This window comes from Pipistrellus hanaki, assembly GCF_964339955.1.
Source record: "Pipistrellus hanaki genome assembly, chromosome: 14".
Lineage (NCBI taxonomy): Eukaryota > Metazoa > Chordata > Mammalia > Chiroptera > Vespertilionidae > Pipistrellus > Pipistrellus hanaki.
Window position 1 is genome coordinate 19,233,927 of NC_140516.1, and position 27,877 is coordinate 19,261,803.

General features: G+C 35.8%; 1 protein-coding gene and 1 pseudogene across 6 annotated transcripts in view; one reads left to right on the forward strand and one right to left on the reverse strand.

The window, feature by feature from the left end:
* Positions 1-27,877, forward strand: part of CTNNA3 (catenin alpha 3) — a 1,202,853-nt gene that overhangs the window by 342,260 nt on the left and 832,716 nt on the right. The gene's annotated exons all lie outside the window — the stretch shown is intronic.
* On the reverse strand, positions 3,924-4,616 carry LOC311632591 (28 kDa heat- and acid-stable phosphoprotein-like; annotated as a pseudogene). Its single transcript has one exon. The product of its transcript is annotated as a 28 kDa heat- and acid-stable phosphoprotein-like (transcript).

The following is a 27,877-nucleotide window of genomic DNA, read 5'->3' on the forward strand; positions in this document are numbered from 1 at the left end:
AAGGCCTACAGCATTTCATTGTTAACCATGTATTGACCAAAAGGAATTCACCCAAGATCTTGTTGGGAGGTTTAGTTTGCAATCAGCCACTCAACTATACTTTATAAGTATGATTTAGTTAGCATATATTAGTGTAGAAGCTAAGATATGTTGAATCAATTGGCATGAGGGTTTTCTTTGAAAAGGAAACTGAGTAATAATTATTTTTTTCTTTTTACAAATAATTTTAAATTATTTAAGAGATTAGCCATATAAGAGATTCTTCACTGGCTAGTTTTAACTCCTCATGAAAAAAAAACCAAAACATAATAAAGTCGATTTCTTCTCGCTTTGTAATATTCTTCAATGTGTAACATGCTTTTGTTTTGTTAGTGAAAGGTATTGCACAATGTTCTTGAATTACAGAAGAAATCAGAGATGGGATTTCAAATTCAGCAGAAAGGGAAAAACCAAGTGTATAGTTAACATAAATCTTACAAAATGTATACTGGAGATGAGCATATTATGTCTCAGTAAGTTCAACGTAGTTTTCTTCCAGCGTTTCTCTCGTTAAGTATAAGAAGTAGTCAGTTTCCTTTCAAGGGTCATACTGTATAAAAATACAACCTCATCATAACATAATCATCCTCAGCAAGGCTACTTCCTCATATGCTGGGATGTGCTTGGGACTTCTGAGTTCTTGAGGGCAGAATAGATTAACATTTTGCATTTCACACTATCCAGGCCATACAAATTGGCTGACAGAGTCTCTGGCACTGTTGCTTTTCTTTTCAATATATGCTTTGAACTTGTATGAGTTACAAGTGGTTATGTTTTGGTTCTATTTGGTTAACCTTTCCCTGTAATCTATATATATAAAAGCCTAATATGATAAATGTCTGACTATTTGACCATTTGACCAGTCACTATGATGTGCACTGGCCCCCAGGGGGCAGACACAGTGACTGGTAGTTTAGCTTTCTGCTGGGGTCTGGCCAATCAGGATTGGGCGAGATGGAATGGACACATCCTGGAGTCAACGTCCCATTGTCCCTCCTGACCTTTAAAATATTTCTTCTAATTAATTTCCTTTCAATATACGTGAATCCATGCACCAGACCTCTAGTATTTTATAAGCTGAAATACTGACTTAGACTAGAGAAAGTTTTATAGTCAAATAATAGCTATTTAACATTTTATATGTAAGTTTGTGGAATGATATGTTTATTACATGATGCACTGGCTTTTGGGGCACTAAAAGTATTTGGAAAGAACATTAATTTTTACCTTAAAAAAAAGGAGGAGGCACTGAGATGTTGGTAAACAAAGTATTTTTCCATGGCTCATCCTTCACTAAATTATAATAAGTCCATTTTAGACAATGACAATCACAATCAGTTCACTGACACCGACATTTTAATTTTATTCATGGTCACTGGGAAAATGCTAAGTTCCTGAGCTTTGTTAATGTTATAAAGCATTAAATTGTGGTTATTATAGTGTCCTGACATATTATATGGTGCCTAGTGAAAACTGTATTACATATTTGCAAGATGAAATTAGTAATATTCGTTTTTTTCTGCTCAGTGAAATAAACAGGTGCAAGCAACATTAATTCAACTTATGTCCTATGAGGCACTGCAGTTCCAGCAGAGCCTGGTCATTGATTACAGATTCACTTGGCTTACCTTGATAAATGATTTTTCCCAAGCCTCCTGTCCGAGAGGACTATGTATTCAGATCTTGTTGATATAAAAATGGTTACACTAAAACCAACATTATTGGTGGTTACTTTTGGTTTGTATATTAATGTGAGTCACAGTAACAGTATTTTGTAAACCCCTTGGCACATAAGTTTATCTGGCCTTGTAAAATATTATATGAAGAAAACAACACTTTGCATTTAACATAATTCATGATTAGTCTAAATTTTAAATGGATTAGACATGAATTGTCTTGATTTGGGAATGATTAATTTGTGATAGCTTGTGTACTGCATAAAATATGTAATACATTCTTTCATTTTGAAAATCTTTTCTATAAAACCTGGAACACTGAATGGATTATCTTTTGGATATTACAAATCTTAATTTTGAGATAGTTCACCATGAAACAGTACTGATTATACTAGTAGGTTATTCACCCGTGGAAATTGACTGGAAATTGGTTATTCTCTGGGTGAAATATAATCTTGAAATGGAATTTTGCATTGTTTCCCGCATATGGATTTTTTGATGATTTGTGATTACAAAGAATATTCAACATTTAACTTGTGGCCGAGAGAGAGAGAGAAAGAGAGAGAGAGAGAAAAGAAAAAGGATTGGCTCTCAATAGTCATAAGTATAAATAACAACCTTGAGCTTGGGTAGAACTTAACTTTCTAAATTTGAAGTGTTGTATTAATTTTGGAATTGCAACTAATAACTCTATAGTTTGTAATTTAAACTTTATTACCAGAAATGTGAACATTTTGTAGTATCATTCTTTACTTTCTGAGCAATAATTCCCAGACTTGAGAATTATTCAGAATCCTCTTATGCAGAAACAGAGTTTTGGCTTCTGCCTTTAGAGTTTCTGATACAGTATGTCTGAGTCTGTAATTGAGTCTAAGCCTTAGACTCCAAGGATTTGGACTTCTCACACTTGTTAGGTGATGCTGGTCTGTAGTACACACTTTAAAAATCCCTGTTTGAGAGATATAGGGCAATATATGATTTCTCGATTTTACAAATATGGTTCCAATAGATGTACACACACACAGACACACACACAAGCGCACACACACGTATATATTTGTGTGTATGTGTGTAATTGACAACAGAATTGATGCTAGAATTCTTTTTTTTTTTCTTTTTAAAAAAAATATATTTTTATTGATTTTGTACGGAGAGGAAGGGAGAGAGATAGAGAGTTAGAAACATCGATGAGAAAGAGTCATCAATCAGCTGCCTCTCACACACCCCCTACTGGGGATATGCTCACAACCAAGGTACATGCCCTTGACTGGAATCGAACCCGGGACCTTTCAATCCCCAAGCCGACGCTCTATCCATTGAGCCAAACCGGTTTTGGCTGATGCTAGATTTCAATTCCTCTATTCTTATCATCAGGACATATGTATAACATACTCCAAATTATTTACCTGCAATATGAGAGTAAAAATAAGTAAGTATTCAAATGAGTTATTACTAGTAGATTAAATAGAGATTAATTTAAACATGCAATTAAAATATTTTTATTGATTTCAGAGAGGAATGGAAAGGAAGAGAGAGAGATAGAAACATCAATGATGAGAGAGAATCATTGATTAGTTGCCTCCTGCACATCCCACACTGGGGCAGGTGACCCTACCAGGAATCAAACCATGACCTCCTGGTTCAGAGGTCAACACTCAACCATTGAGTTATGCCGGCTGGGCAAAACACAATTTTTGATTTCCATCCTTTGAAGATCTTTTTTTTTTTTTATGATAATGTCAAATTTTATCTGCCAAATATACAAGTTGGATTTGTAGAGCATGTTTTGTCTGCGTGCTGCACAGTAAACAGAGGTTTCTTGAAATGACCCATGGGTAGGGTTAAGAAGGGGCCCTGGTCAGAAAGGTGGGAATGGGGCAGAGATGGGTACAGGGGAGGCCATGGACAGAGCCATGACCCTCAGAGACCCAGGGACGCAGGCTCCCAGATGACAGACCCTGAGTGAGCACCCTGGCCACACAGAGGGGCTGGTTGTTGCAAACTCACCAGCAGCAGCCCCAGCACAGCCACCCCCTACTGTGCGATCTCCTGGGCAAATAGACGCTCCCAGGCACCCCCAACAGAAGTTCTGAATTCTAAAAAAAGCAAAAACATTCGAATGGTTACACATAAAATGCTGTCCTGCATCTTTCTGTCTCAAAGATAGCAGCTGTCCCCTCCCCCCAAACCCCCTCCTACCATCCCCCAAACAATTTCCATGCCAAGATGAAGAGGAGACCCCAGGCTGTGAGGAACTCCTTGTCTTGAGGGGCTGCTGCCCTGGTGACAGGGCACAGGGTGGGCGAGACACAGCAGCAGTCCTGGCCGCATGCCCCAGTGCTCTGGCATCTCCTCCCGCAGGCCGTGTTACTTATTCAGGGAGAGGGACTGCATTCCTTTTCCTGACAGAGTTGCATCATCTTTTGCTTTCCTTCCTTCCTTCTTTCTTCTTGGTGGCTTCTTCCCGCTGTTCTCGGATAATTGCCAGCCGGGCCAGGTCAGCTTTGGTTTGCTCTGTTTTCCCCGCTCAATGCATTTTCATGTAACGCTCTTTTGCTTTCTGCTTCTCAATTTCTCCTTGTTCTCTCCTTGAAAGCTCCTTGGGCCCATCTGAGTTCAGTTGCTTGACTTTTTAGGTTGTCTGTGGCGCTCAGTTGGGGTTCTGGATGTGGATAAGGCCTTCCACACCTTTGTGCTTTTGCTGGTAATCATCTTCTTCATCCTCACTCTTATCTGAGTTTAGTGACTTCTCCTTTTTGGGGTCACCTGCAGCCCCATCTCCATTTTCTTGTTGCTCTTCCCTGGCCGCCTGCTTTTCAGCTTGGAGCTGCGTATCAATCTCCAGCTCCTGTATTGCTGTGCCCTGCCTTTGTGGTCTCCCTCTCTCCCTCCTTTAGGCATCGCGGCTCTGGTAGCTGCCTTGAAGATCTTTTTGAAGAAGAAGAAGAAAAAATATATAGCTTTCTTCATAAGTTGCTCATCGTCTAGAAATTTACTTTGTCTTTTGTATTAATAGTTTGAACCTTTTGCAATGCTCCTTGGCTGTTACTCAAAGTTGGTTTTTTATGATGTAAGGTTATGAGATTTAGAAGTGGTGATGAATTAAAGGAAAATGTGTTTAGATATCCTGTAGCATTTTGTTGTTGTTAATGATTTTTGTTAATAAGCTTTTTGTTACCATACACAATAAAAGTAAATAATGGTTTTGATTAACTGAAGCTATTGTCATTTCATTATGCTACAGTGGTAAATTGACTCTACGTAGAATAGACTGAGTTGAAATGAATGAATGGGAGTTTCATTGGAATGATTCTTTTTGGTTATAGTACTAGCACCTATCCAGTAGAGATATGCACTAAATATTGGTTTAAAAAATTAAATGCGGAGACCTTGCTAGTTTTATTAAGGGAAGCTGGGTAGAGAGGGAAGCTTTTTGGCTGGTTAATTTCAGCCTCTGTGCGTGATGCTCATCCGCTGATTTACAGGAGTGCTTCTTCATTACATATGGGCTGCACATCCTCTGGTACTCTGAGAGCTGAGCCTTTCCAAATTGTATTTAATGGTCTGGATTTGGGGTTGAAATTAGATTGGAATACACTAATGCCTACCCCTGCTGCTGATGCTGCATCATCCGTATTTTTTTCTCTCCTTTAGTTTAACAACAAACAATAATCAATTCATCTCTGTGGAAGTGCTTGCTTTTTGTTAATGTAGCTTTTTGAAAAGAGCTGTACAATTCCGACATGTTAGGATGGAATATTGCTGGTGCTATATCTGGTATATGGCCTCATCAGACCAATGCTCCTGTAACTCACTGTGCCTTTTCTTGTTGTTGAAAAGCCTGTCCTTTTCAGCCAAAGGAGTATTAAAACCCTAAGTAGGAAGGGACCTGTTCTGCCTTGTTTTTTGGCTCACAAAGACAACCTTAAAAAAATACCTTTTAAATGTGAGAATATGGAATCTAGACCAAGCATGTAACAACGTTCTTTTATTCTGGTATATGCTTATTACTTTTTTAGTTATGAGAAAAATATATTCATCCACATTGAAGACTAAACTGCATTAAAAAATAATAGCAAATGGTTTTTGCAAAAGTCCTCTTCCTATGCACAGAGTAATCAGGTTTGTAAATTAATGACCAATGTGACCTTTATTCTTTTGACTTATTCAGCATGAATTTGGTGTGCTTTGTCTCATTTTTCCTGACATATTTTCCTCTAGATATTTCCTTCATAATTTATTTTTAATTTTATCCCACTGAAAATTTTGACATGTTATCTATTTTTTCTTCTTCTACCAGACAGGGTATAAATAAATAAAATTTTAAGAACCTTTTCTCTATCCAAATAGTACATACTTTCTGAAAACAGTACATTCTTATCCACTACCGTGTTTCCCCGAAAATAAGACATCCTCTGAAAATAAGACCTACTTACAGGTTTCCTTCTGAATGAAATATAAGGCATCACCCTGAAAATAAGTCCCCCCTAGGCTAAACATGAGAGATTTGGTCCACTGATTCTGAAAGAAATGGAGTCACAAGAAATTCACCAGGAAATTCAGGAATTGGATTGTTAGGATGATGTTCCAGAAGATGATTACATGATTGTCATTGAATAAATGAGTAAATTCTTGATACTGTAGGATTCACAGTTTGTCTGGTTTGTGTTGACAACTACCATACCGTATACAGGTAATAAATATTCTTTATTTTCATTTAACAATAAATGTGTACCGTATTCTTTTTCATGGAAAAATAAGACATTCCCTGAAAATAAGACCTAGCGCATCTTTGGGAGAAAAAATTAATATAAGACACTGTCTCATTTTCTGGGAAACAGGGTAGTATAACTAGAAGCTTATTGCAGTTAGGTTTTTGTCTATATAGCTTCTGAGTATCCTTTCCTGTAAGAAAAGATGCTATCCAGAGCCCTTATATGGCCCCTCAACTGACAGCCTTGAACTCACTCTCATCCCACCTGCACCTCCCTTGTCCATGATCTAGATAGGAAATTGCCAATAGGTTGCCCAAATCTGCCCCTCAGCTGTATCTGATTTGCCCTGAAATGTGTTGACTCACAGGATATTACAGAAAAGCTGGAATTAGTTTCTAACATTTAAACCTTCCCATAAAAATTCAGATTTTGGTGTCTCTAGGAAAATAAAGATATGGACTTATATCCATGGTAGGCAACAGTCCTCAGGAGCTTAGTGGATGGAGAAGGGCTCTCCCATTCACCTCAGTCTTCCCCACTCCCCACTTTGCAGACATTGAGACCGATGGTCGGTTAACATTAGCACTTGTCTTGTGTTTTCATGCCCGGCACCTGCCTGACCCTTTGGACACTCGATATTGTGATTGCACAGGTCATTCTGCCACTGGGCACTGATAAGGCGTTGTTATAAAACTACTTGGCAAAAGGAGTTATTATAAAACTACTTTGCAAATGTATGCTTTCCGAATGCATTTTCAATTAAAACCATTTGTATTGCAGGCAGTATCTTAGAGGCATGGATCTAATGGTGAGGAATTCCAGGTTCTATGGTTTGTTGAGATATTTTGGGGACGACAATCTCTTCAGATGCCATCACCTCGCTCATTCCCTGGGTGATCTGTTTACAACTATTTATAATTTGACTCTCTGGATTTCCTATCAAGTTGTCTCTACTCAGAATTTACTCTGGTGTTCATCAATGAGTGCATGCCCAGAGTGTCTGTCCTTCCCACACATTCATTACAAAGCTGGTAACGACAATAGTGCCTACACTGAGGCACTGTTGACAGGACTGGCCAAAATATCATTAGTTGGTAAAAACAAAACAAAACAAAACTCACTCCACAGCAATATAAAAGAAAGTTTTAACTGTTGCGTTATGGCAGGATGAGTCAATTGGGAGAATCTTGATGCCTATTATCCACTTAGGAGATTGAGAGCTGAGGAAAATTTAAGGCATTCAAAGAGATGCTTTTGTGTGAGTTTTGGCTTCTTGCTCAGGATCATCATTGGTGTAAAATTGAAAGAGATACACAGCCAATAGAGACCTAGAGAAAAATTCTTATTGATATATTTATTTTATTTTTAAATAATTCTTTATCGTTGAAAGTATTACCCAGTCCTATATGAAATCTAGCAACTAGTGACTACCAGCAACAAGCGTGCTGCAATTGTACCTCGAGTACAGTGTTATGACTCAATGTCCCTAACATTAGTTCTTGTTCCCATAAAGATGAATAACAACTCAAATGTAGTATGTGTTTAGGGAAGAGTTATGATATGCATTATAAAATGAGGACAACTTTTCTTTGTACACTAAAGGAATCTCATCAGCTTGTATGTTCCCATCATATTCATCAAGAGAATGGGCAATAAATAAGATATATGTAGAAGGTAGAATCATTTTGTTCCCTTTTCTGTTTTGTAACTTTTGTCTTCATGCAGGAGAGTACCCTGAAGTCTCCAGTCTTCTGTTTCCTGGGTAGCGCTCAATTATCTTGACTGCTCTATTTGGGCATCAGAAATTACTTTCAGTTTCAGAGTTTGAAAACGCCACATAACTTCTGTGAAGTGCAGTGTATTTTAAGATCCAGGTGCCATGGTCCAGAAGAAGAGTACAAAGACTCATTCAGGGTACTTTTCCCCTTAACTTGCTCTTTGGCCTTGAAAAGTCTATGTGAATACCAACATCAATATGTACATCTTGTTCACCAGAGTGAGCTTGCAGAGTCTGATACCATGAGGTTTGGATAAGATGGTTATTTTCCATTGTAAGATAGCGTGAGAAAAATTCTTGGTCAACCTAAGTGGAGTTGTTCACTTGACTCAGGATAGAAATATAATACACAGTGGATTATACAAGCAAAAAAATCACTTTATAGAAATTGGCTGACATTTAAAAGATGGAATTCAGTAAAAGGCCATTAAATTTATTTAATCATATGGACTCTGTTTTGAGAAAAAAAAATCATATTTGCCTTCTCTGCGTAAGTTAGTACAAAATTTTGGATCCCTCCCATATGCTCTTTCATAGTTTTAAGTCTGACTCTCTTTTTCCGTGACAAATCTCTCTATCTAGAGCAAAAATATGAAATATTCTCATTTTTGTAATACTATTTGGTTGTTTTAAGATGTTCTGATCTGCACTGGGGACATCATTACTTTCTGTCTGCCTTGCAATCCTAATGGGGGAAATACTTTTGGTATTTTATAATCAGGGCATATTCTAAGATGTTCTTTGAAAATAAATATGATGTGCCACATACCCTAACGTATGAGTTTATGCCCCTAGAAATGGAATTAAATTTGCTGATCCTTAAACATACCTGATGATTGATAGACTATTAACACTTGACCACCTGCTAATGAATTCTTATTCACCTCTTGTTTTTTCTTGCTAAAATTGCACTTAAATACCACTGCAAAATAACCCACAGCTACCAAAAGATACAGAAAATAGAACAGTTAAATGTCGTATATGTGAATTATTCTCCAAATTGTAAGTTTTATATTTTTGACAGTTCCAAACCTTCTAGTAAATCTCATAAATAAATATGTTTGAGGTTCTAATAAAGAGTCATGGTTTACTAATTACCCAAAGTTTACCTTTTACCATGTGTTTTTGGCTTTATTAATGAACTTAAAAAAAAAATCTTGGCCCTGGCCACGTAGGTCAGTTGGTTAGAGGGTCATGCTGATATGCCAAGGTTGTAGTTTGATCTTCGGTCAGGGGACATACAAGAAGCAACCAATGAATGCATAAACAAGTGGAGCAACAAATCGATGTCCCGCTCTCTAAAATAAATCAATAAATAAAAAAATCTCTGGTAGTGATGTGTCAGAGTGTGTAGAGGAAATTTATAGTTCATGCAATATTTAAAGTCTAAGCTCCCATTTAACATTGAGATTCTGAGAGTCTATGAATTCTTATGAGACTATAGATGCATTATTATAGATGTTCACATCTGAAATTTCCAGTAGAGCATGTATGCAGAGTAGAGATACTTAATTAAATATTTTTTTTAAAAAAATTATCACTCTCAGTGTCTCATATATATATCTCCATACTGTCAGTGGATTTACTGATGGGTTGTTTTATAGAGCTGAGTTGGAATCAATTTGATGTTTGCATTAGTATTTGGTTTCACTGTAGTTATATTGGCCTACCACCTTAGTCCCAAACAGTCTAGAAATCTTTGATTTTTCTCTGAAAATTGGGAGAATATCTAAATTAATTGTTTAAATGGGAGGCTTGCCAGAATTGGTTTGGCTCAGTGGATAGAGCTTCCGGGCTTGATTCCGGTCAGGGGCATGTACCTTGGTTGCAGGCACATCCCTGGTGAAGAGAGTGCAAGAGGCAGCTGATTGATGTTTCTAGCTCTCTCTCCCTCTCCCTTCCTCTCTGTAAAAAATCAATAAAATATATAAAAAAATAAATGAGAGACTTAATACTATGGATCAACATATTTTCTCCCTAGTAGAGAGAATAAATGTTGGCAGAAAATAATTCTTTGGTCTTAGAAGTATTTCATTTCTAGAGAAGTAGTTCTGATATTTGTTAATTTTAATATATTTCAAATTTATTAAAATTACATATTTGTATATGATTTACATAGACGGGGATTAAGAAATGCTTAGTACATGAGTGGGAGACATGGCTTTGTAGGCTCTATTAGGGCAGGCTCCATGTTTTGTTGGTTCTTTTCCTTCTTTTATGCCTTAGGCACTCAGAACATGTTTTTGAATGAGTGAACTATAACTAAAACTATGCCACAGTTAAGATTTCCTGGTGTGCACAATAATTAAATAACCTCAGGGAGGAAGGTGGATATAAGATAATTCATGCTATTATTGAATGGATTTTTGTATTTTTTTAATAAAAAAGAATTATTTTTTCTAAAGCCTCTACACCTTCAATTTGGGAAGATTAACACATAGTAGTTAATGTCAGTGAACTTTAGAACAGGGCAAAGAGGTAATAGAGAGGAATGAATGATAATGGGAAACTGTTTTGAAAATCACCAGATAATTCCAGATGTGGTTTGGGTAGCCACACTCTTTCCCAACAATGACATTCTATAGAGCCAGATTGGTGTGCAAACATTTTCAGCAATACTTAATGATTTAGATAACTATTCTTTTGCTATATTCTTTATTCCAGCCTTTTGTTTTTAGGCTCCCCTCCCTCCCCCCCGCTCCCCCCCCCCGCCACTCCCCCATGAAGAGCTATTTACTAGACCCATGTCTTCTTAGATCTGCCCACTCTTTCCTGAGAGGCAATAATTATTTCAGTAGCTATTAACATATTAAGAAAACTTGGTAATTCCACCCACTTCATATTAACTTGCCCTGGTTGATTATTTGCTGTAATATTTTAAATAATTGCTCTTGAATGAGTCAAGTAAAGCAGCCATTCATCCGTTTTGATTGCTATAAATATCTCTGAAGTCATTCAAATGTGCTTTCATTTATTCACAACTCTTCTAAGTCATTAATAAGTATATTGAACACCTGTGCTAGCACTGATCCCTGAGGCACCTCATTATTAACCTAATTGCACAGCGTGATATTTCATTTAACCTTGATTTTACTACCAAACTTTTTTCAAACAAAGACATTGTTAAATTAATGATAAAACGTTACCTTTAATTCTGTGGTTGCTATGGCTCCATAATTGAATTTGCACATTAAAACTTTAAAAAATGAAAAATCACTGGACATTCATTTTTATTAAAAGTTTAGACAAGAGAACAGGTGTATACTTTTGTTACCCAGTTGTTTTCACTGAAGTTCTACTTACCTACCCACTCTATCTTTCACTGTTCATTTTCATCAGCTATTTTCAACTAATAGGCTGTAGAAACAATTCTGTAATCACAGTATCATGCTTCTGGGTCTAGTTCTGTCTCTTTGTGAGTTCCAACTCCTCAATGCTATTTTATTTCTAACTGGTGCCTCCATCCAATTGGAGTCAGGGAAGAACAAAGGAGATAAAATTCATTTTAGTTGACATTGCTATTCATCAGCGAACCCATTACAAGTGAAGAATGAGGTTTGTACCTTCTGGTTTATGCCAAGCTTGTAGAGAATAGTTTTATCTAATGTTGGAGCTAGAAAGGACCCTGAAGATCACATGGTTAAATTTCCCTCATTTTTCAGGTAAAGAAGCAGAAACCCATAAGGTGAATTGACCTTGATGAAGGTCACACTAATCAGAGCCAGGGTTTGCTTTCACTTTTGTTCATTCCGTTGCAGCCTGGCTTAGGTTTTTGTCATCATTTTTTCTCACTATGGGTAATTAACTTTTTTGGTCTCATTTATTCCGAATTTTGACAAGTTCCTTTTTAAGCCTGTTTTAGACCATCATCTATATCTAATTTATATTTCTTTTAATCCTTAAGAGTACCTTGAATATAGTAAGTTTTCTATAAATATGTAGTGAATGGATGAGTAAATCTAGAGGTATATGTGTATATACACATATATAAATACATATTGAATAAGGGCTACTTAAACATTTTTAGTTATTTTTTACTTATCTCAAAATATATATCATCATGGAAACAAGATCACAAAGTATAGTATATGTGTTGATTTTCCAAAATTGTTTCCACATAGTTAGGCTTTAGGATACTCAGATTTATTTGAACTGTGTACTAAATAATACTGAGTTTTTGTTTGATGTTGACTGTTTCCTTTATATAAACTTTAATATACTTAACTTGTTCAAAGACTTTCAAATCTAACTTTGAAACCCATAGGTGAATTGACCTTGATGAAGATCACACTAATTTGATCTTTGGTTCTTAATTTTTGATCTAGTCCTACATACTTAAATTTCCTCATAGATATTTAAGCTATTTTGGGGAGTATAAAGTAAAGGGTCTATAGATGAGAATGGTCCTTCTACAAAAATTCAGGGAAAGAAGCCAAGGTCATTACCAGTGTTGGTCCCCAGCCTTCCTATTTCCAATATTATCAGAGAAGCTTCTGTGTTTATCTACTTTAATATTTATTTTAATAGTAACATTTCAGAAGCATTAAAATGCTCTTCATTGCCCGGCTAGCTCAGTCGGTAGAGCATGAGACTCTTAAAATGCTCTTCATTTTTATTGGAGGTCACCACTCAAATCAAATGGTCAAGGTTCTATCATGTGAATATGTCATCTTTGGGAGAAGTGTAAGCACCTTCAAGGTGCATTATGTATTTCAGGGTCATGATTCATCTGCGTTGGGGAAAAGTATTTTTTTCTGGCATATGTTCAAATGCTGTAATTTAATGCATTTATAGTAAATTATTATACCACTGCAGCAATGAAATTAATACAACTGAAGGAGTTTTACCTAGGGAATAGTTGACTCATCTATTTGGTTCTGGTTCATTGTTCTTTAACATGGCAGGAAAAGAAAAGAAAATGAAAGCATAACTATTTAAATTTTTCTTGTCAAATATCTCTGAAGGATATAAATACTGAGCAGGAATGTAGGCTAAAAAATAATGTAAAGGAGCAAGCAGAAAGGATTGAACTGCTAATTTTCTCTACTAGTGTTTATTTGAATGTTTTGACCCAGGAAATGTTAGGCGAAATGTTATCACAACACAACCAAAGGGGCTATTCCATAGTAACAGACTGGAGATCCAGTTTTTGCTTCTTTTTCGCTCCCCTTAACTCTGTTTCTGATAATAGAATTCTATAAAAGTGTTGGTGAAAATCGGTTACTGAGAATAGTGACATCTACAGCACATGTCTTGAACCTTTCTCTTCCTTAATTGCTTCCAGGAGGCCTTTGGGTGAGGCATAGATGGGTGATGTTACCATAATTTTGCTCTTAGTCAGTATTGGGCCAGAAATGGAGATTATCACATGTATGGACCAAAGTAGTTTTTTGTGAGAGAGCTATGGAGGTTCTGAATGAACACAGACAAAATCCTCTAAGACAGGTTATTATAGGCTTCTGTGCTATGTAATCTCATTTTTGGAATGTCCAAATTTACATTTCCCCAGACTCAGCTCTCTCTTTGAGATCTCCTTGATCTGGGTTGACCCAATGGTGCATCATACGCCATAGAACTCACCTTCAACCTGAACCAAGATCTGAGGTTTTTTTTTTTTTTAAAAAAAAAAGGTAATTGAAGTACAGTATTTAGGGCTGATTCTTAGCAGAGAAAAGCCAAGAAAAGGGGATGATATCCTTCTCCTTGGCAGCCACCAAACCTCTCTAATCTGCACCCCCCACCCCCATACTGAGAGCCACAGTGGTGATGAGTTACTGATAGTGTGCTACATTTTTAAGTATTTAGGACTAGACCAAAAATTAAGAACCATTAATCCAAATTCCTTATCCAATTTTATGCTAGGAACAATTGTAACTCCAGTTGCATTCATATTTGTAGTATAACAAAACTTAATGACATCAAGATAAAATAAGAAAAAAATCTAAGGAGACTCTAGAATAGATATATTTTGTGGAAACTAGTCTTAATGATTCATTTAAATAAGGTATTTAGTTGTATTTTTATATTGCACATATTCATAAATTTATTTTACTCTCTTAATAAAGACATCTCTGTTTTTGCAAAGGTTATATACTCTTTAAACAAAATTGAAATGTAATTCAGAACTTTGTCTACATGTAATTTAAAACTATGAATGTAGAAACCTTATATTCTAAAATTTTAAATATATGGTTGTATACATATAGTTAGCACATTGTGACTCATTTATTTTTATCTAATTTTTAAAGAAAGTTTGTGAAACTGGAATTACATAATACTTGCGAACAGAATACAGTATTTTGATATAAATTTTCTTAATTTCCTTTTTCTTGCATCTGATGTTTTTTCTCTGGCTTTAAGAAGTAATGGGGCCCTAGAACATTCAACTAAAGATGGGATTTGTATGCCAAGTGAGAGTTATTATATTTTAAATTTGTCTTTATTGCATGCTTCATAAATCTGGCAGTTGGACTAAAGTTTAGCCATATAAATACACATGAAATGCTACATGTGAATGAGTTCATAAATTGTTATGGATGAAATATTATTTTATTTTCCCTTTACATGAGTTTTTTATGGACTACAACTGAAGTTCATCATGATTAAGTTTTGGATAAAATGTGAAAAATATATTCATTTTAAATCTCAATTTGGAGGAATCTGTTCATAATTATTTTACAGTTTATGATACCATACCTACAAGCTACATTTTATATTTCAGAATTTAATTCACATATTAACCAAATTATCTGAATGGAAGTAGAAGAAGACACTTTAAATGGTATCATGACATCATGTTGGAGATGTTTTGATATGGATGAAGTTGGGTTCCATGAAAAGAGACAGACTCTTTCCAGTTTGGGGCTGGGACTGGAGAGGCAGAGGGACATTTCAGAAGGTTTTACTAGTAGACTTTGAAGGAAGGTGGAGGAATTCATGTTTGGAATATAGTCATCATGGTTTATGATCTACATGCTATAAATTAGGTTAACTAAGTATTAATAAAACAAGGTAAATTTTAATATTAGAAAAATGTTAAGAGCAAAAAGTGAATGCAACATATAGAATTTTGGCTTATATAAAGAAAGTACTTTTTAAAAAAATGGTTGAGAACTTCACTTTTAACCTTAGTTAGTTATTTTGAAAATGAATGTTGTTGGTCTCTTTAATCCAACACTTGAGAATATGTTTCCACTAATGAGAAATATCTTCAAATGTATTTCCTGCTTTGCTTAATGATCTTAGTATCTGATGAACAGTATATGGGAGGGTTGTGTGTCAGAATATTTTTATTGATTTCAGAGAGGAATGGGGAGAGAGAAAAAGAAATAGAAATAACAATGATGAGAATCACTGATTAGCTGTTTCTGGCACATCCCCTACTGGGGATGGAGACCACAACCCAGACTGGAATTGAACCCAGGATCCTTCAGTCCACAGACTGATGCTCTAGCCACTGAACCAAAGCAGCTAGGGCTCTGTCATTTAAAAAAAATATTTTTATAGCTTTCAGAGAGGAAGGAAGAGGGAGAGAGAGATAGAAATATCAATGATGAGAGAGAATCATTAATCAGCTGCCTCCTGCATGCCCCGGGGATTAAGCTTGCATTTCTGGATTGTGCTATGAGCAGGAATTAAGCCGTGACCTCCTGGTTCATAGGTTGACATTCAACCACTGAGCTGGCCAGGGATCTGTAAGTTTTTTTTAAAAACAGCTCATAAATAAGATGAGATGCAAGGAATTGAAAAATCTAAAGAGGACTTACTGATGCGATAGTGGAAAGTGGGCATGATGATAGAGAAAAAATAGCATTTCAATAGGAAGACTAACTTTGTTACCAAGTAATCAAGTATAACCCATCTCTGGGTTCCTGGGCTGAGATGTAAAGGACTGCAGCATTCACCGGGGACAAAGCACAAGCATTTCTCAGAGGGGAATGCTTTCTGGTCCTCCCTCTGAAATACATTCCTCATGTATACTTTTAGGCGTTATGTTCCATAATGTGATGGGCATTTTTCTTGACTGTTATCCCAATGAAATATAGAAGCATATCTCCAAAGGCTCTTTCTTATATAAATGTGCAGTACATATTGAGGGCAAAATATAGTGTATATGTGGAGTGTTATGAAGCAAAAGTGAAAAGTTGTTGAATGTATAGAAAAAAGAAAATTGGTTTCAGGGTTAGAGATGAAAAGTTGAAGGGAAATATTCTTCTTTGCTCCAAAGAAATTTAAAAACAGGATGAAGTCAGTCTTCCTACCTTGATTCTTAAGAGGAAAATTTGAAGTAAACATCAGCCTTTGTTATCTGCCTTTCCTTGCTGTTTCCCTCTCTCTCTGAAAGAAAATAAGGCGAACAAAAAAATGCTGATGAGATTCACTCTGCAGTGACTATGTAATGTATTCTGCATCTGCTTAATATTCAGATTTCTGGTCTTCAGTTGCATAACTTTAAGGTCTGGATCAATTCTTCAAGGTAAAATCTGAAAATTTGAGGAGAAAACAGACAAAAGGGAATCAAGTAAGTTGAAACATGTTAATTGCATCCTAAGTGTTACACCCAGACTTCGTGATCCCCAAGGACCATCAGGGAGCTGAGTCCCATGCAATAAACAAAAGAGCCTCTTCCATGCTAGCATGGGCTCTGTCCCACTCACGCCGGCAGCATGGCCGAATAGAGCGCGAATTTTGCCAAACCCTGGGGTTTTACTCCAGTGGTGATGTCACTGCTTTGGCTGACCCCGATTGGTTGGGTGAGGGCCAGAGTCCAGTTACACAAAATGGAGGATAACTCCGCCCTGCCTCACAGTGGAGTCAGGAGTTTATCCTCACCCCGCCCTGCCCTCTCACTAAGCTAAAGGGAAAGCCTGAGGAAGAAGAAATTTTTATGGAAGCGTATGATTTAAGCACAAGTATGCAATAAGACAATTATAAAATATCTGTAATATACTAGAAAGAGTGGAAAATGAAGGTGTATTATCATAATTACCAGTTATAAATAAATCAGTTTATTATTTCCGTTGAAAGAACACTCTGACAACATCTATTCAATGTGTGAATAATTCAGTTAATAGCTTTTCATGCCTCATTTCTGACACATTTTTTTAGGGAGATAAAAATACTGAGGTGATTGAAATACACTGTGCTGGGTGACGTGCACATAATTTATTACTAAGTGGCGCTCTTATTTCTAAACGACGCCGCCCCCCCCCCCCCCCCCTCCCGGATGAAGTAACTTAAATGCTGGAGGCTTAGGGTTTGCTTTGGTAAGAACCTCACCATTTGTGAATTTAATCATCAGTAGTAGGTGAATAGTGTGGGTGCTCTTCATTGATTAAAAAATCATAATGATACTCCTGAGGAGGTTGGTGTGTTGGCTGGGATACCAAGAGACTGGGGAGAAGTTAAGAATGTTCTGTGGTGGGTTTCCTTCCATCCTACCTCCCATTACAATAACCACATGCAAGTACATTCCAATGGGTAACTTCCCACCATATGCTGGTCTGAGAAAAAATATTTTTAAGAGATACTTTAATTTCTTTTTCAGCCAGTCTCATTAACAAAGCTTCTGGAATGCTGCAGGACAGTCACGTAAAGCCACGTCTTTGACTAGTCAAGGGTTTCGTGGAAGCCCTACTGTCCAGCCACAAGCAAAGAACTGCTTTTATGAAATGTGTCAAAGGACCTTTTTTAAAGAGCAGCTTTGAGCCTCATTTAAATGATTGTAAGCTCCAGAATGTTTAGTTTATTGAAAAAAAGACTTACTTCGGAACCTAGGTTTGGGTTGTCAGGACTGGTTCTGAGTTGAAGATAACCTTATGTATGCTTTTTTGGTGAACGAATAGAGCTATATGATATCGTATAACTGGAAAAGTCACATTTCAAGGAAAATTAATGTAAGCTTTTCCCTTTCCGGTCTTGTCACACTTCTTTCCTATGCCAGCAATGTCAGCACATGTGTGTATAGTATGTATCACTCAAATGAGAGAGAGAGAAAAAGAAAGAGGAAGACATAGATGTAGGGAAGGAAAGTAAAATAAGCAGAATAATATGTTAATCTCTCTGTGGCTTACTGAGGGCCCTGAAACTAATTGTTGATTGCCTAATTTTCAACCAAAGCCACCTATGATTTTTCCTAATTGAATGGAGAAATTTAATATACTTTTACTTCAAATAATTCAAGGGAATGATAAATTATTTATGGCAAATCTTACTTAGAATTAAATTATTACAAGTTTACTATTACACGTTATTCGATTTTTAGCCCATTTCTGCTTTTCTTATTTTGTTGTCTTTTCTATTTTTGGTAGATGTTTTTGAGGCAAGATTTTTTGAGGGAATGAATTTATAGCAAATTTAATGTGCAGTGGGAAATTCAACAGCAATAGTAACATGTAGTTTGTCTCCTAAGTCACCCACTAGCTTAAAATGTTTAATTATGCAGATGATTTCATCCATAAATTGTAATGTCTTTTTTAAAGTAGTGGGGTACAAACCTGAAAAAGAAAGGTGGTGTTCACAGAGCCTGCGTATTAGCTAGCTTTATACCCTATGAACCTGAAATTTCCAACCAGCAGATGGAAATCTAATATTTCTCAAAGCCTTTCTGAAGATAGTCCAATTATTTTCTATCACTATTCCACCCTGCTCCTATGAGTTCCAGAATGTAAATGTCAGTATTTCACACTCACCCTAACAATCTCAGACCCCATGATAGGAAAAGCACGTTAATGCTCTTTGTAACCCAAATGGACTTTCTCAGAATAGATTTTGCTGTCTCCTGATAAGAAACTTCAGAACCCTAAAGGCTGTTATTATTTACTAGAGGCCCAGCGCATGAAATTCGTGCTGGAGGGAGGGAGGGAGGGAAACGTCCCTCAGCCCAGTAAAGAGATACTTTAATTATCTCTCCAATCTGGGACCCCCTCAAAGGATGTCCGACTGCCTGTTTAGCCCCAGTAGGATGGGGCTAAACAGGCAGTCGGACATTCCAGGACTGCTGTCAGACATTCCAGGACTGCTGGCTCTCAATTGCTTGCTGGCCTGCCTTCCTGATTGCCCCTAACTGCTTCTGCCTGCCAACCTGATTATCCCCTAACCCCTCCCCTGCCAGCCTGATTGATGCCTAACTGCTCCCCTGCCAACCTGTTTGCCCTTAACTGCCCTCCCCTGCAAGCCTAGTCACCCCTAACTGCCCTCACCTGCAGGCCTGTTCCCCCCCCCCCCCAACTGCTCTCCCTTGCAGGCCTGGTCCCTCCCAACTGCCCTCCCTGCTGGCCATCTTGTGTCCACATGGGGGCAGCCATCTTTGACCACATGGGGGCAGCCATCTTGTGTGTTGGAGTGATGGTCAATTTGCACATTACTCTTTTATTAGATAGGATAGTCACTAAGAAATTTGGGACCCTATATATGTAACATTTCAAAGGTAACTTTTGAAGCATTCACATTAAGTATGTTTTAGGTATTTAACATAATAGAAATAGGTGCAGCCCGATGAATTTTTTACACACTCTTTTACTACCATACAGCACAGGCCACACTATCTTAAATAAGATTTTATTTGTGAAAAATAATTCCATATATTGGGGATTCTCATGGATGGCTCTGCCATACCATATACTCTTCATAATCTAGGAGAGTATTTTAGGAGAACATTAAGACACAATTCCCTTGGCATTCATTAAAATAGCAATGTGCATGATGAGCTCTTTTCATGCTTTTATCGGTATGTTCTGAAGTTCTAAAATTAAAATATATTCATTTTCCTAAGTGGAAAGATTGAGGAAATTACTCCTTGAACTGGTTAACGAATTCACTTTCACTGTTTTGGCTCAGCATAATGCAAGGTGCATTCTTGAGGATTTAATAAGAAATTGCCTTAAGCACCAAACAAAAAAATGGAATCCTTAGGGAATCATGGTATTCTTATAAAGAGAGGTGTTAGCAAACGAAAACATAACATATTTAAAGAAGTGAAGAGTTAATGACACTAAACAGCTTCCAGAGCAATTGTGTTAATTGCCATATCAGATGAACTGGCCACCTGACTGATAATTTTTCAATTTTTAAATGAATCATTTCAGAGTAGTAGAATAAAATAAGAAGACTATGTATAACCTAATTTCCATTCACTTTAACATCAGCTGTAATAACCAATAATTGATGAAAATTTAAACTGTACAGCTGAGTACACCTTTCCACATTTTTTCACATATTCCTGAGGTCGGAACTGTAATGTAGGCTTTTTGACACACAGAGATTTTAATTGCATGAGACATTTTAATTGCATGGGACATGTTAAAAAACAAAACACAATAAAAAGAACTTCTGATAATCCATTGCATTGATTAATTACTTTATTAATTTATTGTTTAATAAATTTACAGATGTTCTGTGTTTATCACAAATGGCTAAATTGAAAGCTTTTTAATTTTAGGATTAAATTTTTTAAATTGTGGGAGGGGAAATTTTTAAAAAAATTCTTCTTTAATATTATAGATGGAAAGAAACTAAGTAGTTACCTATCTGAGCAATATGCTAGACTCTGAAATTATTAAAATCTCAGATTTCTAGAAGAGCTCTTATCCATAGATATTACAATGCTTCTAAACTCCAATTAAGAGTGTGGAGTAGAGCTTTCAGGATGGGTGTGAATTATGTGACTGGCAACCTTGAGAATCCAACATACTAGTAACATTTTCCACAAAGGATTAATATGGTCTACACCACCACCACCAAAGAAAGATTAAACAATAAATAAATAGAAATATAAAGGAAAAAAAAACAGTTGAAAAAAAGGTAGAGGAATATTGGTGTCCATATAGAAATACGAAAAGTTTGGTCAGGGTAAAATTTGGCTCTGAATTTTTAGGTAATCAGGACAAAAATTGAGGTTGGTTTTTCCTTGCCAGGCAAGAATGAATCTAACAAATACTATTGGAATAATAGATGTCCATAAATAAAAAGATAATATTCTTTTTTACTTCTCTCTCTTCATATTGCCGCTCTGAATACTGCTAGTCTTTTTTTTTTTAATCTTTCAAAGGTATTTTTTTCCCCTAGATTTTTAAAAAATTTTTAATTTGAGAGAGGCATTGATTTTTTGTTTCACTTATTTATGTACTTGTTGGTTGACTCTAGTATATGACCTGATGGAGATTGAACTCGCAAACTCACAACCTTGGCATATTGGGACTAGGCTCTATCCAGCTGAGCTACCAGGTCAGGCCTAAGTATTGCTTCTCTTAAGTTATATCTCAATTTTCATTTTTGCCCATAGTTAATCACAACTCTACCAACTATGATTTAATCTTCTGATTGCTTAATGTGGATATCTTTTCTTTTTTTCAATTTTTTATTGATTAAAGTATTACATATATGGCCTCATACTCTCATTACTCCCCCAACCCTGTCTCCCCCCCCCCCCCCTTTCTGGTGTCTGTGTCCATTTGTTAGGCTTATATGCATGCATATAAGTCCTTTGGTTGATCTCTCCACCTGGATATCTTTTCTTTTTGCTAAGACTATCAGCCCCTTAAGAACAAGGCCTATATCACATACTCTTTTATGTATCACAAGATATTTACTTTTCACTAGATGTATATTCAGCATGTAATAAGTACATCCATTGATAAAATGGTTTTAATTATAACTTTAAGTGAATAGACTTAACTGTAAGGGTTGAGTTTATGAAGTGAACCTGAAATGTGCAGTTAGCAAGTAGGAGTCACTTTGTCATCATATCTATCATCTGGACTTGAATTCTTTCTTCACAATTTAGTAGCTGTATATTACATAATCACTATGGGTATCATTTTCCATCTTAAGGGGATAACAGTAGTACTTAACTTCCTAGGGTTTTTATTAATCCCATTAACCACATTAATGAGGATTAAGTGAATTAATATAGAGAAAATGTTTAGAACGTAAGCATTCCTTAAATGTTCCTTATCATTTTGTCTTAAAGTAATTAGTATTTTCTCAAGATAAGTAGAAATTCCTTCTCATGGCAATTATAGAGCACAATCCATTGTCTGAGATTCATCCTTAGAAAGAGAAAGCATATGACAAAAAAATCATATCACTATAGAAAATAATATTTAAATTCTCAGTAGTCAGAAGGCACATACTTAACTTATCTGAAAACTATATCAGATTACAAAGTTAAAAAGAAGTAACTCCAAGTTACATTTCAGTTATATTACACAGGGTTTATCTGTTAGAACATTCTTCTCCCAATCCTTTTATAGCTGTACCTAGGGGCCATATTGAACTCGAATATTTTTATCTTATAGCAAGAATCCAAGTCGAGGGAAATGTAATGAGGGCTTCTACTCCAGCCTCATGTTATTCTTGCAGAAAGTTATTAAGTATGACAAGGTTCATTTTGATGAACAATGATTCAAGAAACTCAAGTTTGAAGTTTATTAAAGAGGAAACTGGCAAGCAGTTTTGAAATATGTCCTTAAACTGAACTTAAGATTCTTTTACTCTGATTTTTTCAGTTTCTCTCTGGATAAGTAATTGTGACAGTTCTTGAGCTGATTTTTATTCTTTATATTAATCTCTTTTGGTGAAATTAATTCTATCTCTTTAATATGTATCACCATTACAAATATCTGTTTGCTTTTAGGTTTCTAATGTCCATATTGGCTTTTCCTGAAGACATTTGATAGCATAAATGTTATTGTAAATTTTAATTCCTACTCTCGGTTTTAAAAATTACTTGCAGATTATCGAGACTATATTACATTTCATTCACTTACCTCTCGGCATGTTTTTTTTTTTTCCCTCTTCTTTGTCTGTCACCACTTTTTCAACCCAGGAGCATCTCTGTGGTCCAAAATCAGAATTACTCTAGATATTTCAGGTAAATAAGGCATTTCATATATATTTCTGTATAGGTGGTAGTGCCAGAATAAACAGGTGTATTGTTATTGATTCAGGATGCTAGAGCTGCTTTCTTTGCCAGATTTATAAATTGCTGTAAAGTTATAGCATAGTTTGATCACCGTTGTGGTAGTTTTTAGTAGAAATGAGACCGACAGAGTATTTTACTAGCTATTGGACACCACATGTATTATAAAAGACAAGGGTGTTTTAAGTAGATGCTACATTTTGGATAGTGTAATGGAGAAACATGCTAATGTAATTTCCTAATGACAGTTTCTAGGAGAAATAGAAGAGCCAGTTAGCACAATAGTTTAATAAAAAGCTCCTAGAGACACTAATGAATGGGATCAAGAAACTGTTTAAGAATCATTGATAATAGCTGAGAGTGAGGAAGATTTATTTGAAGGTGAGTTTAAAAATAAACTTAAAAATTCTTATTTGGCCACCTGAACATAATGATGAAAACATTTGCATTGTCTTAACAAGGAAAATTACATATATTTAACTTAAACTATATATATTATGTTCTGAGTAATAGAACAAGCAGAGTCTATATTGCTTTAAAGGCTATCTTCCTGCCTCTGTGTAGTGTGCTCCCAGATCTCATGTCATTAGTGTAAGTAACAATGCTCCTATAAAAACAATCCCACATATAATAGTCATCCCTAGGAAATACTCTGCAATCCAATCTATGTCATTGTGAGTAAACATTTTTGAATGCACATTAGATTCCACATATGAGTGAAATCATATGGTACTTATCTTCTCTTCCTGGCTTATTTCACTTGGCATAATGTTCTCCAGATCCACCCATGCTGATGCAAAGGTAACATTTCCTCCTTTTATACAGCCTGGTAATATTCCATTGTGTAAATGTACCACAGCTTTTTTATCCACTCACACACTGATGGACACTTGGACTACAATGAACCCAATAAATTCAATAAAAAGAAAAAAAAACATAACTATAGATTATTGGTGGCTTTCTTTACATTGTTCTTTGCATTTTGTTACTTTATTGACTATTCATCTCTATAGTTTTTGCTTCTATTGACAGCTTTCTGTCCATTTTTTAAGATGAGTTGAAAATTATATTGTAGAAATCTACTTATATTTTAAAATAGTTTCATAATATGTTAGGGAAATAGGAAATAAAAATACAATATGAATATTTGGGAATATCTATCGTTTTAAGGATTATTTTTCTTATGTCCATTCTTTTTGAGAAACAGTATAAAAGTTCAAGAAAGTAATGAATGTTTCTTTCCATCAGGTTGCTGCTGACTTGGATATTGAAGGAAATTTCAACAGTGTGAAATACTTTATGCAACTTTTCTGTTTAAGAATAGTGAGGTATTGCCCTAGTTGGTTTGGCTCAATGGATAGAGTGTTGGCCTGAGGACTGAAGGGTCCCAGGTTCGATTCTGACCATGGGCACATGCCTGGGTTGAGGGCTTGATCTCCAGTAGGGGGCATGCAGGAGGCAGCCAATCAATGATTCTCATCATTGATGTTTCTATCTCTCTCTCCCTCTTCCTTCTTCTCTAAAATCAATAAAATGCATAAAAATAGTGACGTATATTCTTTTTATGAAGTGTCTACACCATTTATTAAAATATATGAACATAATTTTATTGATTACAATCTTTTTTTACATTTGAAAATGTGCTATTGGGAGGTAGGAACACATCCTTAGAGTCCGATGAACTAGATTTGAATTGTCAACTCTGCTGTATGAGCCTTGGCAAGTCATTCAGTTATCATGATCCTTATTTTCCTCTTTTTTAAAATGGGTGTTTAGACCTATTTCTTAAAATGGTTTGAGAATGAGATAAGGACAGCTCAGTGGCCTGATACATCCTCTCTCCCTCCTCCAGCTTTTCAGCCATTATATTATTATCTGTAGGAGCAAATAAGTTAGTGAAGTGAATAACCCAGCTGAGACTCTTTTCAGATATTCCTGTTGAAAGAGCTAATGGAGAGCAGAATCTATATAAACAACACAGTCTGTTGGGAAACAGCCTGACCCATGAGTGTATATGTGTATTCCTCCAGTCAAACTTAGAATACCAGATTCACATGGACTTAGGAGAGCACAGGAATTAATAATTTTAGACTAGAGTAAAAAGCAGTTAGATGACTTAGTTATAATAAATTCATTTGAATAATATTTTATAAAGCTTAATAATATGCATCAGAGATTAAGTTTACAGATTCTGATTCAGTAAATATAGTCTGGACCCAAGGAACTTGGGGTCATTTTGATTTTGTAGGATATGATAAGTGGTAAAAGTTTAAACCAATAAATAGGAGAAGGAGAAAGAGGAGGAGGAGGAGGAGGAAGAGGGGGAGGGGGAGGGGGAGGGGGAGGGGGAGGGGGAGGGGGAGGGGGAGGAGGAGGAGGAGGGGGAGGAGAAGGAGAAGGAAGGAGAAGGAAAAAACGCTCAACTTTATGCACTCATATTGATACTATTTTTTCACCAATCCAGGTAACTTCGGTAAGTGAAACTGACTGAAAATGATCACTCTGTGGTGTCTATATACCAGCTCAAAACCTAGAGCCAGTCCTTCATGTTCTGTAGTCTGGGCAAAGACAGCATCGTAGACCCTTCAAAGTCATGCAGTTCTTTGTAGAACACAAGCTATGTGGAAATCAAGTTACAAAAGATAAATTAGTGCATGTTGCTTTAGATTAGAAAACAAAAAGGATTTACTTTGAGAATCCTTTATCACAAGATTCTTTGATACATTTTAAATGTTATTTGATTTATACAAAACAAATTTTCACTTTGTTTTTCAGTAAGACACATATCATCATATAAAATAAAGTTTATATATGTTTGGGAGAAAGGAGGAAAGAGCTCCAGTTCTCTGAGTCCTAGATGGCCAAGGCACTCTCTTGCTTTAAGATCACCCTCTTTCGTAGCAAGGTAAATAATAAACCGGATTTTCAGAAGCCCAAATTTTACCCTCAAATTTAAAAATATTAAATATAAGCAGTCTCCTCTCACAATAAAATAATAATGCAAGCCATGAGAGACCTCTAAAAATAACCAATCACCACTCTGGTATTTTTTTTTACTTTTCAAATATTTTTTTTCCCTATTACAGTTGTTATGAAGTAAAGCACAATTGCCTATTGTCAGTCTACCTCAGTGGGTATGCAGGGGTTTGAAAGCATTGATCTGGGACCTCTGCTCTTGGTACTTCTCTCGTTAGAAACAGCTTTGGTGCATTGAGAGGGAAAGGTCTTACTTGCTGCCAGACAACTCTTGGGTACTTACTGCATAACCAGCCCATTAGGACCTGCCACTTTTTTGTGTGACCAGATTGTTATACTATTTATTATAACAACAATAATGAACCATATAATAATAATAAACAATAATAATAAACCATAGTGGTAAACTGTTAAGACTATGCCAGTGATAAGATGTACCACTCTAGAGATTTCTCACCTCCATCTTTCCTGAAACCAAGTATCTGCCAGTCCATTTCCTCTCCCTTGATGTGCTGCCATCTACTCAGCACATCTGATTTTCTTTTTTCCAGCTTCCAGATAGTTCATACCAGCACCTATTATTATGCTTTCAATACTTATTTTGAATGTTCCTATTGAGAGATGATATTGGCTTTTTAGTCAGGAGCAGACAAAAAACAAATACATGTCTTACTCTCATATATGGTGGTTTTATTTTAGAAAATATTTTTTTTGCAGAAAGGTTTTGCTATTTCTTAGCAGTTTGGGGAACCGGACTGATAAAATCAGGATTATGTCATTTGTCTTAAATGTTAAATTTGAACAAACTTTCTTTCCTTTAAAAATATAATTTATATTAAAATTCGTATGGTTTTATGATTATCTAGATTAGAACATTCAGGAGGGAGTAGGAATAGAGACTTGATTTAAAAAAATGAGCTGATTAGTAAAATATTATTTGCCCATTAGCATTTTTTAGCATCTGTACATCAGTTTGGATAAAGTGCAGTTCATTTTTTACTAAAAGGAGGATAGAAAAAATTGTTCTCTGTAGAAACAAGTATAAGAATTCATGTTTCAAGAAGTACTCTTGCTGAAACAAATAAACAAAAAAATTATGAAGGTCTTTCAAATTAGCTCTGAATTGAATATGTGTTCAGTTGAACGTGTGTAAAATTTCTCACTGTGGATCTGTTTTATAACTACCCAGGCAATTTCAATTTAGATGTTTTTTGGTTTCTTTTCTTGTGCTTCTCGATTTTATGTCTGTACCTTGGGGCCAATAAACATCCACTTCCTGTAAGTAACTGAGCTGCGTCCTTACAGATGATATGGTATGTTAAGAAATCTATGACTTGCTATACTTTTTGAACAAAGAGTTTTACTGGGAATGTGAGAGCCTAGAGTAGCACACAGAAAGATTTCATTTAGTCCATGTGTTATACAAATAGAGGAACTGAATTAGATCAGAGATTACTGAACATGTTAAAATGTTAATTTCTTTTTCATTCTGCTTAATATCTCTGGCTCTGAGCAGGCTTATATTAGTATAGAGGAGAAACTACCAGGCTCTGAATCTTGAGAATGATTCAATTCTACCACTTATTAGCCATGTGTCTTGGGCGAGACTCAACTTCTTTGAGATTAATTAATGTGTCTTCATAGGGTGGTTATGAAGACAAAATGAGAAGCTTTATATGAAATTGTGTTTGCAAACCTCAAAACACTGCATAACTTGATTGTTTGCCACAGCTACTGCTGTTACTACAACCCTGTTGGGTCAAATTCTGCGTTT